The sequence below is a fragment of the Panicum virgatum genome, chromosome 3K (genome assembly GCF_016808335.1).
Source record: "Panicum virgatum strain AP13 chromosome 3K, P.virgatum_v5, whole genome shotgun sequence".
In the NCBI taxonomy this organism is placed as follows: domain Eukaryota; kingdom Viridiplantae; phylum Streptophyta; class Magnoliopsida; order Poales; family Poaceae; genus Panicum; species Panicum virgatum.
The window spans coordinates 43,289,381-43,302,011 of NC_053138.1; the positions used below are offsets into that span (position 1 = coordinate 43,289,381).

The 12,631-nt window shown below is 41.5% G+C and overlaps 1 long non-coding RNA gene across 1 annotated transcript; it reads right to left on the minus strand.

Annotated features, from left to right (window-relative positions):
- Positions 1–9,735: 9,735 nt before the first annotated feature.
- LOC120701476 lies at positions 9,736–11,373 on the minus strand. Its single transcript, XR_005686118.1, has 2 exons — positions 10,959–11,373; positions 9,736–10,867 (listed from the first exon to the last, which is right to left on the minus strand). It is a non-coding gene; the product is annotated as an uncharacterized LOC120701476 (long non-coding RNA).
- Positions 11,374–12,631: the final 1,258 nt, after the last annotated feature.

Consider the following 12,631-nt stretch of genomic DNA (forward strand, 5'->3'; position numbering starts at 1 on the left):
CCGGCCGGCCAGCGCTGTCGTGCGCCCTCCTCTATTCTAAATCCGGCCAGGGGTGCTTTGGTAATAAAACAAATGTTCTAGGGACCTTTATACAGATTCCAAGGACCCCCTTGTAAAGCTTTAGTTTAATTTTTCAAATCTAATTAGTGAACTTCTAAATTCAATTAAAAATCATAGAAAAAACAAAAAAATGCAAACTAAAATTTGTTGGATTCCTTGTTCTAAGATCTACAACTTTCCTTACAGGTTGGTCTTCAGTTTCTAAATAGTTTTTGCTCTAGTTTAAATGTTATTTTAAATGGTTGGAAGATTTGAAAATGCTTAGTGAATAGTAGAAAAATGGTAGAAATATAAAATGTTCTATGATGTATTGATTTAATCATGGTTAATGTTTGTTTGCGCTTGTTTATTTAATATCTGTAGTTCTGGATGTCCAAAAATTATGGAATTTATGCAGTAGCTCACTCTTTGCATGCTTAGTTCACTGTAAAAATTTCATGTCCAAAATATATGTGCATGTTTGTATATCTTTAATTGTTCAAATTGTCTTGTTGAGACCAATTTAAATGCTTTATGTTATAAACAAAGGTTGGTAAGTTTTTATTATACCATTTACCAATCTCTTGTCATGCTAGTTAATTGGTGTGATAAATTATGGTTACAAGTTAAGTGTTTGTTTTTGTTTAGTTGCTAGTTATAGATCTCCCATTGTTGTTGTTGCTAAAGGAATCCCTTTCTGCATGTGTATATTTCCAGCGGGATGCTTATTTCAATTGTTTTTCATGCTCTAACACTAGAACTAGGACTTGGATGGTTTTTGCTAAGCTTGGTTCTAGTTGCTTATTAGTTAACTAATTCATTAGTTACTTAGTTTACTTTATGCATCTGCTTGGTCTTTTCTAAACAAGTTAGTAATACTTTGTATAGAAAATACTTCAGGCTAAAATAAATTGAATGGACTATCATATTGTAGCGCCAACCCATTTTTGCCTTTTGAGCTTGTTTGCGGTGCTTACTCGATAAATGATTTCCTAGTCATGTCTTTCTTCTTAATCGTATCGCATTGCATTACATTAGGCTCGTGCCCATAAGCGTGACTTGTGCCTGCCCTGCTTGCCCTTTTTGCTGTAGCGTCTACTACACTTCCATGCATTCAAACATCTGCCTTGGTGCATCTCATTTAGGTACGCTTGATGTACAATGCGTGGACGTGAAGCAGGTGCTGACAGAACCGAACCACAAGATGGTGTTGGGTGGACGCATCTTGAAGAGAGAAGGGCCCGCTGGAGCAACCGAAGACCCGGCTCAAAGTCGGAAGGGCCAAGGCCTTGTTAGTACTAACAATGACTCAGTGTTATCCCAGGCAAGCCCCGGAGCATAACCCTTACTTTCAGTATGCAATGTTTATCTAAGTATTTGTACATTTACGTTTATAGGAGTTGTATGAAACCTTAGTATGCATATTTCTCCCTAGGTACCTATGAGTCTCTACTAGTATACAGGTGTCGTTAGAAATGCTTTGCTAAGTAGAAACTCGGCAGAAATCGAGTGATTTCTGTCACTCGCGAGATATAGGATCTTAATATTTATGGCAAAGTGGTATGAGAACGAACCTTTGAGGCAAGAAAAGTGGAGACCGGACGGAGATGAAATGGAGTATGGATCTGGAAGAAATGTAAAGTAAGCCTCCGCCTGTGTCGATTGAGGACCGTACCGTTGTTGGCAGTGTTGACCGAGTTTGAACAGTACTAACCACATACCGGAAGTAGGAGGTAGTCGAAACCGGTAAGCTAATTACCTGATTTGCAACGATACTTTAAACTGCGACCTGCTACTCTGGGAGTGGGATGATGGAATATATGTTGCCTTCGGGTTCTCTGGGAGTTCGCTGTGAGGGGCCCATTCACCCGGATTTTGGCAGACGTGGTTCAGACGTCAGGGTAATGATGAGAATAGTTGACATATGTGGTCCGGCGTGGCTGCACGTGTCGTGTGAGTTAGGTCCACCTTGCAAGGTTAAATTGGATCGATTCGCCGTCTCTCTCGGTTAAGAGAACCTTGGTCACTTTGTCACATCGTAGTAAATGTTTGAGATAAGAATGGAAAGGAGAGCATATGAAATGTCTGTGGTTTTCTGAAAAGATAATGTGATTAACCATGCGTACTCTAGATGTTCAGGCAAATCTAGTTCGCACTTGATAAACTTAAATTAAGCTAAAAATATTGAAAGTAAGGATCCAATTTTTAGTAGCTTTTCAGCAAATAAACTCCAAAGCTAAAAAGCTTTGCATGTCTAGATAATGGGCTAAGTATACCCATAGTCGGGTAAGCCTTGCTGAGTATTAGTATACTCAGGGTTTGTTGTCACCCTGTTTTCAGGTAACTGCTGCTGGTTGGAGTTAACCAGGATTCACATCGGTGGGCTCAAGTGACGTCCGCACGTCATTGTAGTATCGTTGTTTTTCTAAACTAACTTCTATTTAATTTTTGCTGTATTTTGAACTCTGATATTTTACGTAAACTTGTTTGTAAAACTCCGCATTGTGAATTAACTTGGAGAACTTTTGTCCGCTTGTAATCATCTGTGCTCGTCTTCATGCGGGACTTCCAGTGTTTTTCGATCCTTAAACCGACAGATGACCGGATTACACTGTTTTAAGTGCGTGGTAACTTGATTAATCATTAAGGTGATAGTTAGTGTACTTAAGCCGTTTTAATTTGGACTGTTCTGCTACAGAGGAGCTTCACTGTCATCCTTCTCAAGGATTCCCTCACACTCTACAGGTTGTTCAGAAGTCTCAGAAACAGTAGGAGCAACACGTTCAGGAGTGATCTCAGAAGAAAATCTAGAAGTGCTATGCATATATTTCATTGGAAATATATTCGCAAAAAATGTTGCATCACGAGATTCCATAATACTATCAACATGCATATCAGGTACCTCAGATTTAATACTAAAAATCTATAAGCTATACTCCTCTGAGCATATCCTATAAAGACACAATCAACTGTTTTAGGTCCCAATTTACGCTTCTTGTTGATTGGAATATTGACCTTTGCCAAACATCCGCAAGTGCGCAAGTAAGAAAGCGATGGTTTTCTCCCCATCCATATCTCATATGGAGTCTGTTCTTTATTTCTGTTAGGAACTCTATTTAGGACATGACTCGCAGTCAACAAAGCCTCCCCCCACCATGCTTTAGATAAACCACCAGTGTCTAATATGGCGTTAATCAAGTCAGTCAATGTGTGGTTCTTTCTCTTAGCAATCCCATTAGACTTGGGTAAGTAGGGAGGCGTCCTCTCGTGAATAATACCATGTTCCTCACAGAATTCATCAAAGATTTTGAGAAAATATTCACGACCGCGATCTGACCTTAAACGTTTGATCTTTCTCTCTAGTTGATTTTCAACTTCGGTCTTATAGATTTTAAAGTAGTCTAGCGCTTCATCTTTAGTTTACAACAAATAAACATAGCAAAATCTAGATGCATAATCAATCAAAGTCATGAAATATCTCTTTCCACCTTTTGCCAACACACCATTCATCTCTCACAGATTAGAATGTATGAGTTTAAGAGGTGCCAAGTTTCTCTCCTCAGCTGCCTTATGAGGCTTTTGAGGCTGCTTCGATTGCACACAACTATGGCACTTTGAACCTTTGGCAACAGTAAGATTCGGAATTAAACACATGCTGGATAATCGAGACATCAAGCCAAAGTTAACGTGACATAAACGAGAGTGCCAAACAGTCGCATCATCATTAACAACACCACAAATATGGTTCACTGACTTATTACAAAAATCTGCAAGAGAAAGGCGGAACAAGCCTCCGCAATCATAGCCTTTACCAATGAATTGTCCATGTTTCGACACGACTAATTTATTGGACTCTAACACTACCTTAAACCCGTCCTTACATAGAAGGGAGCCGCTCACTAGATTCTTGTTGATAGTTGGGATATGCTACACGTTCTTCAACTGCACGATCTTCCCCGAAGTAAACTTCAGATCTATCGTACCAACACCACGAACAGAAGCATGTGACCCGTTTCCCATCAGCACGCCTGAACCTTGGACGGCCTGATAAGAAGAAAACAAAGAGATGTCAGCACACACATGAACATTAGCACCTGTATCAAACCACCAACTTATAGATTGAAATACTGAAAGAACAGTAGACAGATTACCATATCCATCCTCAGTGCTTCCCAGAGTTGTCATGTTGACATCCTTGGATCCTCCTGATCCATGATTAGCCTTTGCCTTGCGGTCAACACGGTTTGGACAATCTCTTGCAAAGTGTCCCCCTTCACCGCACGTGAAGCAAGCTCCTTTGACGTTTGTATTCTTCTTCTTCTTGAAGGTAGAAGTCTTGGCAGGCTTGTGGGCTGCCTTCCTGTTCTTGCTGTGTGGGTGGTTCTTCTGCACCATGTTGGCGCTAGAAGTACCCTCACCTCCTTTCTCAGAAGCATCCTTAGCCCAAGCTTTTTTCTCAACATCAAGAGATGCTATCAGATTTTCAACTAATATCTCTTGTCTCTTGTTTTTCAGAGCAGTGACGAAGTTCCTCCGTGAGAAGGGCAGCTTTGCAATTATGCATCTAGCCACAAACTTATCGGATATAGGACATTTCAGGAGTTCGAGCTCTTTGACAAGAACTTGTACCTCATGAGCCTGTTCTACAACAGAACGGTTGTTCACCATCTTGTAGTCATGAAAGCTCTCCATGATGTACAGTTCACTGCCCACATCTATTGCATCATATTTAGCAACCAATGCATCCCACATCTCTTTTGCGTCTATTATGTGCATGTACACATTAACCAGACGATCCTGCAGAACACTGATCATGCATCTCATAAAGACATGATTGGCATCCGTGAGCTTTCTCCTCTCCTCAGAAGAATGATCACCTGTTGGAATACCAAGTCTTACTTCCCATACATGCAGTATAGTAAGCCAGAGACGGACCTTGACTTGCCATCTCTTGAAGTGCACACCGGTAAACTTGTCCGGCCTCAGTGCATCAGCAAAACCAACCATAGTAAAATCAACAGATTGCCTATAATAAGGTTTTTGGATTGTTGAATAATTAGGCAATTGTCCGATTAAATTCCGAAATAAATAGATCATGAACTTGACTAGAACTAGCATGAACAACCCTATCATACTACTAACAAGACACAACCAGATCATGATCATCTCAGCAAACATGATGAAGAACTGAATTAAACAATAGTATACGTACTGAGTTTTAGTCTTCGGAAAGACGAACGGCGCTAACGGGACGAAGACGGTCCTGCGAACGGAGTGCAGCAGACGATGTCGCAGACGACGATACGCCGCAGCACCAGACTTAGACGGAGGGCGAGCCGTGGCGAAGATCGTTGAGCAGTCGTGCTGGGCGCTTCCCAAAAAACTTTATTCGCCCTCTCCCGGTGCAGGATCCCAAAGGCGAAAGGTTTCGAAGACCTGCTCTCCCGTTCGCCGGTGCACGCCGACGCTCGGGATGGAGAAGACTACGGTGGCGGCACAGTAGCAAGAAAGAGGCAACACTCTAACTTGAATTTATGATTCTCTGGTGCAGTCTATGGGTTAGATATATAGGAGAGCTACATGATTTCTTCAACTTCCACAAGCAATGTGGAATTAAAAGTTGCATCACATAGGCCTTTGAGATTTATTTGGAATAACTGAAATATTTAATGGACCAAGCCCAAAATTCCAACATTCCAACATATAGGTTTTCACCAAAGATGAAGTAGGCCAGCATAGCCGCCATGGTGGCCGCTACGGGATCAAACATGGTAACGAAGACGGCACCTTTAATCTCGGTGCACCACAGCTGAACGAAGAATGTGAATCCATTGCAGGAAATTCCCTGAAACTCAATAGAAAAAAAAAACCCAATCATTGCAGGTCCGGACGGTGAGATGTGGGAACTGGGCAATGCAGATCCGGACACGTTAGGGGGGTCTGCTAATTCCCACAATCCCATGTGCGTGCGAGTAGCACCTAGCGATCATTTCAGACAACTTGACCGCGACCAAACTCAGTACTTTTCAAGAGGCGGGTCGGATGCGACAGTAACCCCGTTCTATTTATAGCAATCGGTGAAATTTTGGTTCGTCTCTAAAAAAATTGGAGTGTTCCTATAAATTATTTTTGTAATAGTGAAGTTTGAACTCAGAGATTTTAATTTCCTCTTCTTTTGCGATAGGAATTCAGAGATGTTCCACACAGCTCAAAGATTCCAACACAACCCATAAAAGTGCAAATCGTTAGAGTTCTATAGGAAAGGTGGCGCCGGTTGGCTGTTGGCTCTCACCCAGGGCCGGGGGCCAAAAAAAATCATCAATTCTAGTTATTCCAAAATGATTGTATAAAAACATGCAAAACGGAATCTAAAGTTAAAGATATGAGCTCTGATACAATAATTGTAAAGTGTCAGAGTGTACTTTAGGTACTTTTCTCTTAGAATTTTACTAGCCGTTGATCTATAGAAATTAAATGAATTTAGTATTTAGTCTCATTCTTTTTGTATTTGGTCCCATATTTTTGTACCACCTGGTACTTAGTTACTTCCTAGTACCTCTTACAGTGACCATCGTATAATTTTATCATATGGATGGCTCACTTTTTTAATCATCGTAAAAATTCTCTAAAGACATTTGTAATGAAACACCTAAATTATAAATTAAGTAAGTCCTAAAATCAGTCCGTCCAACCACATGCGGCCTAGATTTTCCAGACATTTTGGGCTGGGCCGTAGGACGAGTGGACAAGCCGGTAAAGAATTCTTGCTTCGGCCGAACCAACTTTGACCCAGCCCATGAGCACCCACAAGCCGTGGTCACCCGAACCGGTGCGATCTGGCTTGGTTACGTTTGCACATGAAGGAGGACGCGTAGCCGGCACGCACTTACGGAGTACACGATGCACCAGAACTTGAGGCCGAAACCTATCGGCCAATCTTGGGGCTTGTGCTGCAGGAACGCCGCAAACACGGCAGACTGAATCCCTCCAAGCGTGCACATCCACGCCGTTAGCGAAAAATAGGCTGGGTACCTCTTGACTGAGGACGCCTGCCACCAGAATGGATACGTATCACTCCTCTAATATCATTAATTAAAGAAAACCCAAAATGCGTGTCATTAATTAGTTAGGCACCTGTAAGATGAACCAGATTGACGTAGACGTAGGGGTTGAGCTCCAAATCCATGGCGGCCTTGGTGATGAAGGACATGAGCGCGAAGCACAATTGCACCAGGGTCAGCAGCACGTGAGGCGCGTACCTACGCCACACTCCTCCCGTCCCATGAACTCCAGGAGCCATTTCTCTACTCCCCAGGCACAAAAATCTCTCTCGATATACAGGTTGTGAATCACCAACCTGCGTTTATTATATAGGCAGTAACTCACGGTGCCATACCGTGGTTGGTGCCAAAGTATTTGCAATAGTAAGAATCCTTTATAGTATTGATTTTATGAGAACCTACAAGGATCCAGCTGGAGGGTATATTATTAAAACAGGATGTAATCCAGCTGGAGGATTTGTTACAGCAGGATGTCGTAAAGTATTAATGTGTTAACAGGATTCCATGTATTTTTAACCCCTACTGATTATATATATGACCCGTCTATTTAGCACCCCGGGTGTTGAATAATGTGTTGAATATTATTCAACACTCCGGCGGAGCGCCACCCTCCCCCTCACTCCGGCGAGAGGTATTTACGTGGTTTGTTTAGATGGGAGTAAAAAGTAGTATTGAGTATGCATTTAATGTATATTGCGGTGGGTCTGTTCAAATTAGCATGGGTTTGGCGCGGGACTCTGGTATTTATTACAATTTTATTTTTTGCATGTTTTATGAGCATTGGTTGACCAATTAATATGGCGCCATCAATGTTTATTACCTTTCGAATTTTAAGTATATGTGAATAGTGAGTATAAATAAATTGGTTTCTGCGAAAGTAAAATCCTAGATTACACTTACGTGCGGGTCTTGGCGCCCACGGCGGAGCGCCGCCCACGGTCCGGTGGGTGAAAAATACTCTGCAAATATTGAGGGTAGTAAAAAGTGGTGTAATGATTGCTTTTAATGCAGAGTTGGTCAAGGAGACATTGGTTTTGTCACCGGAATGCAATTTATTGCATATTTGACTGACAGACATGTTAAAAAAAGCAGTTCAGTACCATCAAAAAAAGGCTCCATGTCAGGGGCATGTAGGTGCTGTCCCATCAGCAACTCGAGAGATGTGAGACCCATGCAGATGGCGTATAAATTGGATTGTAGTGTAGTAAAAAGTAAGAGTTTCAACATAGTCAACGAGGTGTACATGGAGAAAGTACTACCATGCACAGCCTGATAGTAATTAAGTGTTGAATGCCTTGATGGTGGTCTGACTCATTTAAGGGTTCGTCTGCCAGGTAATAGCCCTCCATCTGCACTAGTGGCGGATGCAGGATTGGAGGCAAGGGGGCTGAAACAATAGAGATGTTGATTTGTGTGAAAATTTAATTGTGATTTGGAGGTCTTGCTACAGTGTTTTACGTGTAATTAGATGAGTTTAGGGGGGCTTGAGCCCCCTAGCCCCCCTCCTGTATCCGCCCCTGATCTGCACCCATTTATTGCTTGTTTGACTAGGCTGCATGCAGCCCTAAATGGAGGTATTGCTCGTTGACTAGGCTACATGCAGCACTAAATGGAGGTATTGGTGCAATTTGTGGTGACCAGGGGTCTCGAGCAGCGCGTTTGCCGGACATGTTGCTATCATAGATACGTGTGGTGCTTCACATCTGACAAGTTGTAGTTTTAACATTAGTTTGGGCGGAAGTAAAAAGCGAATGAATTGTGTCATGCCGGGTAGTAAAAACTAGAATCCTGACTATATTGCACATCTATTATGGTGCTCTTTTCAATCTGCTAATGCCACGAGATAATATTGAGTGATAGACATGATTGGATTTACTTTACATGCATGAGACCTTGTTTTGGTGCGTAAACACGGATTGGATTGGTATTTGTACGTAGCTCCCGTGAGGGCTTGTGTCTGTGAAGTGCATTGCATGTCTGTGAAGGTGCAGTTGAAGTAAAATATTATCATTCTGGTAGTAAATAGAATTAAAACTGGCCATAATAAGCTTGATACGTTGTCGTGTTCTAAAAACTTACATAATGTTGGGCAAATAAGAAGTCTGGCATTTTTTTTAGATTCGTGTGCCTCCATCTACATGTCATAGGTGGATGCATGTGGCGGACGTAAAAAGAAGTACCTTTTCTCAAATGTGAGGAGTTATTTTTTAGTTAACAAGAGGGGTGATTTATAAACCAACGGGAGTATTTTCGATTGTAAATAGGAGTGTTTTTCAATTTGATCTATACGTTGAATAAATTGATATTGCATCTATCAACCACCATTATGAAAAATTACTCTGTTCATATATGGGAAATTATTCCTGGTTATATAAGATTACTCTTCTAGTTTTTAAAATAGTATTTGTTGTTTAGGTTGCCAATTACTCTGTTCATATATCAAAACTCACTAAACATATCTTGTTGGGTATTTACTTCTCGATAATATAGAGATTACATTCACAATAGTAAATTTTTCCATTTAGACCTGATACATGAGCATTTTCGTCGTTTGCACTACTAGACAACAAAGATAGGAAAAGGATTACTAGAAAATGTAAAAATAGAAAAATGGAATGCTTCGAGTACAGTGATAGAAAAAACAAGATTGCTAGCTCCGTCAAACTTTACATCTAGAGTCTTTGAATCATCAACTGCGGATGTACTTCTATGCCACATTTACAATAGAAGACGGATTTCAAAAACTGCAAACTACATGGTCTCATGATTCACAAGTTGTGAACTACGTACTATAAAGCATAAAAAATACTACTCTATATTATGAAAAATACTACTCAACAACTCCAGAAATACTTCTCTAGTGGAAAATACTACTAGAGTAAGAAAAAAATACTACTCTATATTATGAAAAATATTACTCAAAATTGTTGAAATACTTCTCTAAATTATGGAAAATACTACTTGAGTAAGAAAAAAATTACTACTCTAATTTATGAAACAATACTATTAGTGGAAAACATGACATAGTTAGTGTGAGATTGAAATTGAGGGCACGAGGGTGCAGACTGCCTCGAGACGAAGCCACAGCACCCACGCACCTTTTCTTCCTCATCAATTACTTGCAGTTAGTCATGTTGTCAGCTCATCGAAGCAGATCCGTCGAGAACCGCCACAGCGATCTCTCCGATAGACTGGCATCCATTAAAGGCGTCACTAGCCAGACCCGTACAAAACCACCTGGGAGATTAGCATGAGCTGCATAATATTGTTCCGGCATTCCCCTCGATCTGCATGCTGTAAGGAAAAATGTGGACACTTTTTATTTTAGTGCAACAGATCTTTGACCCCAACCAATTAGAAGAACAAGGGGTACAGAGAAGCATATAAATAAGAAGGGAAAATTCGATTCATGCCACCACAACTCCGTGAAATTGGGTGTCATGTTGAAAATCATGCCATTCAATGGCATGATTTTCAATGGCATGAGATCCAATTTCAAGAAATTGGAGTGGCATGGATCCAACTGACCCCAATGCATGGAGGGAGAGGGAGATACAGCTCCTGCTCGTGTGCAGATTTGCTCGTTGAGGAGAGCGACAGTGAAAGCTTGGTTCCAGTGATTCATGAGGCTGCTAAATGAGAGAAAAAAAAATACCATGGTCTCAAGATCGATGGATTTGCTTTCAGATCTAGAAAAAAAGTATGTCACTTGCTTTCCATTGGACGGTGTAGCATCCAATTTCCTCGCTGGCTCCGTAATGCTATTTCTATAAAAAAAATTGATTTCACCATATCTTCTGAAGCTCGGAAAAAACTACCGGATCAACAATTGCTTGGTGTTTGATAAGAGATTTCTACCTGGTGATCCTTCATGTGTGAGAAGAACGGGACCGTTCTAGATCGGAACTCCAAAGCAGATCACAGCTATGATGCCTCCGCAGATTATGATGCGTGGCTCCAGCAGAAAGGAGAACTGCCCGTGTGATGCCGGCCCATCGTGGAGGAAGAAGAGCAGCGGTCGCTGGACGGGCTGCCGCACCGCCGCCGCTGGTTCATGCCGCTTGCAAGATCCATTCGATTAGGGCTTGCTGCTGTAGGCCTATGCAGGTGCCGGCGGCTTGGGTGCTTGTATTGCATCCCGCCGCAAGGCTGTGCCGCCGGTGACTGGAACCATCGCACGCCGCCGCCGCCTCCGCCGCCTGGCTCATTAGCCTGCCGCACTCAGCTTCAGCTCCATGATAGAAAGAAGGGGGCAGAGAACATGAAATTAATGTGCGTGGAAATCAGGTATGAAAATATAACGCAGACCTATTGTGTGCATAACCTTTAGTTGTGATAGTAAATATGTCAATTTTACCCTTTTATGATTTTACTCCATGCATGCCACAGTTTTGCGTGGGTTTATGGACATTGATTGCTGCGAATTTAATATAGCGGTGGTTGGCTCACCGGAGAGGTGGTGGCGCCGGCGGCGCGCTAAATAACATTTAGCACGCTGGGAGTCAAATAGACAATACACAGTAGGCAATTGTGCCCGTGCGTTACTACGGACAAAGTTGATATAAGTATAAGATACGTATTGGTGCCCGCGTGTTATAATTTATAGGGATCTACGTGATCGAGTCGTGAACGGAGAGGGTTTGTTTGACTCAGATACGGGATGGACTAAGATCCACCTGTCAATAATACATGCCGACCAAACCAATATATCAAACCAAAAATTTATGTGAAAACCTTACTCGCTTTAATAATAGATATGTATAGATAACCAAACGAAATGGAGAGTTCCGAGACAGAGAGTTTAGGAAACAAAAAGAGATACAAAGAAGATAAAAAGAAGAACAAAATTTAAACAAAGTTTTTGTTCCATTCTTCCATATGTTCTTTGTGTTTTGATTTTAGTCGGTGCAAGAGCAACTCGAGTTCCTTTATAAAAGTGAGTCGACAACCATGCAGGGTTGGAGGTATTCCTTGAAAGATCAGGTTGTTTCTTGTGGTCTAGATAGACCAGCATATGAGAATGATGAAATTCATGAAGAGTTGGGAATGAAGCCCAATCTTGAGAGTATGCATACAGAAATGGAAGCTGTATGCATGACTCCCAAGCCCAATCTTGAGAGTATCAGAAGGCAGAAGGCGCGTGCGATGCAGTAATTGATACGTGGCAAAACGAACTGTCCAGCGCGTAGGAGTGGAAACAATAAATCTGCACGCAGAGAAAGAAAAACTACGCGCTGGACAGTCCGTCCCAGTGGCAATGTTTCATTTCTGTTTCATTGCATATCACACGACCTTTTTTATATAAAAATTTTAGGGTGTTTGAAATTAATGAAAGCCGTCCATCCAATGAAATCGAACGCTGGAAGTACCAGAAAGTACCTATAGGGAAGTACCAGAAAGTACCAATCTGGTGGGACCAATAAAAAAATTTATTTATTTCCCGTAATTAATTATTTTTATTACCAAAACACATGGTACTTTCTGGTACCATGCGATACTTTAACAAAGCTCTTTTTTATACCATAGAGAAG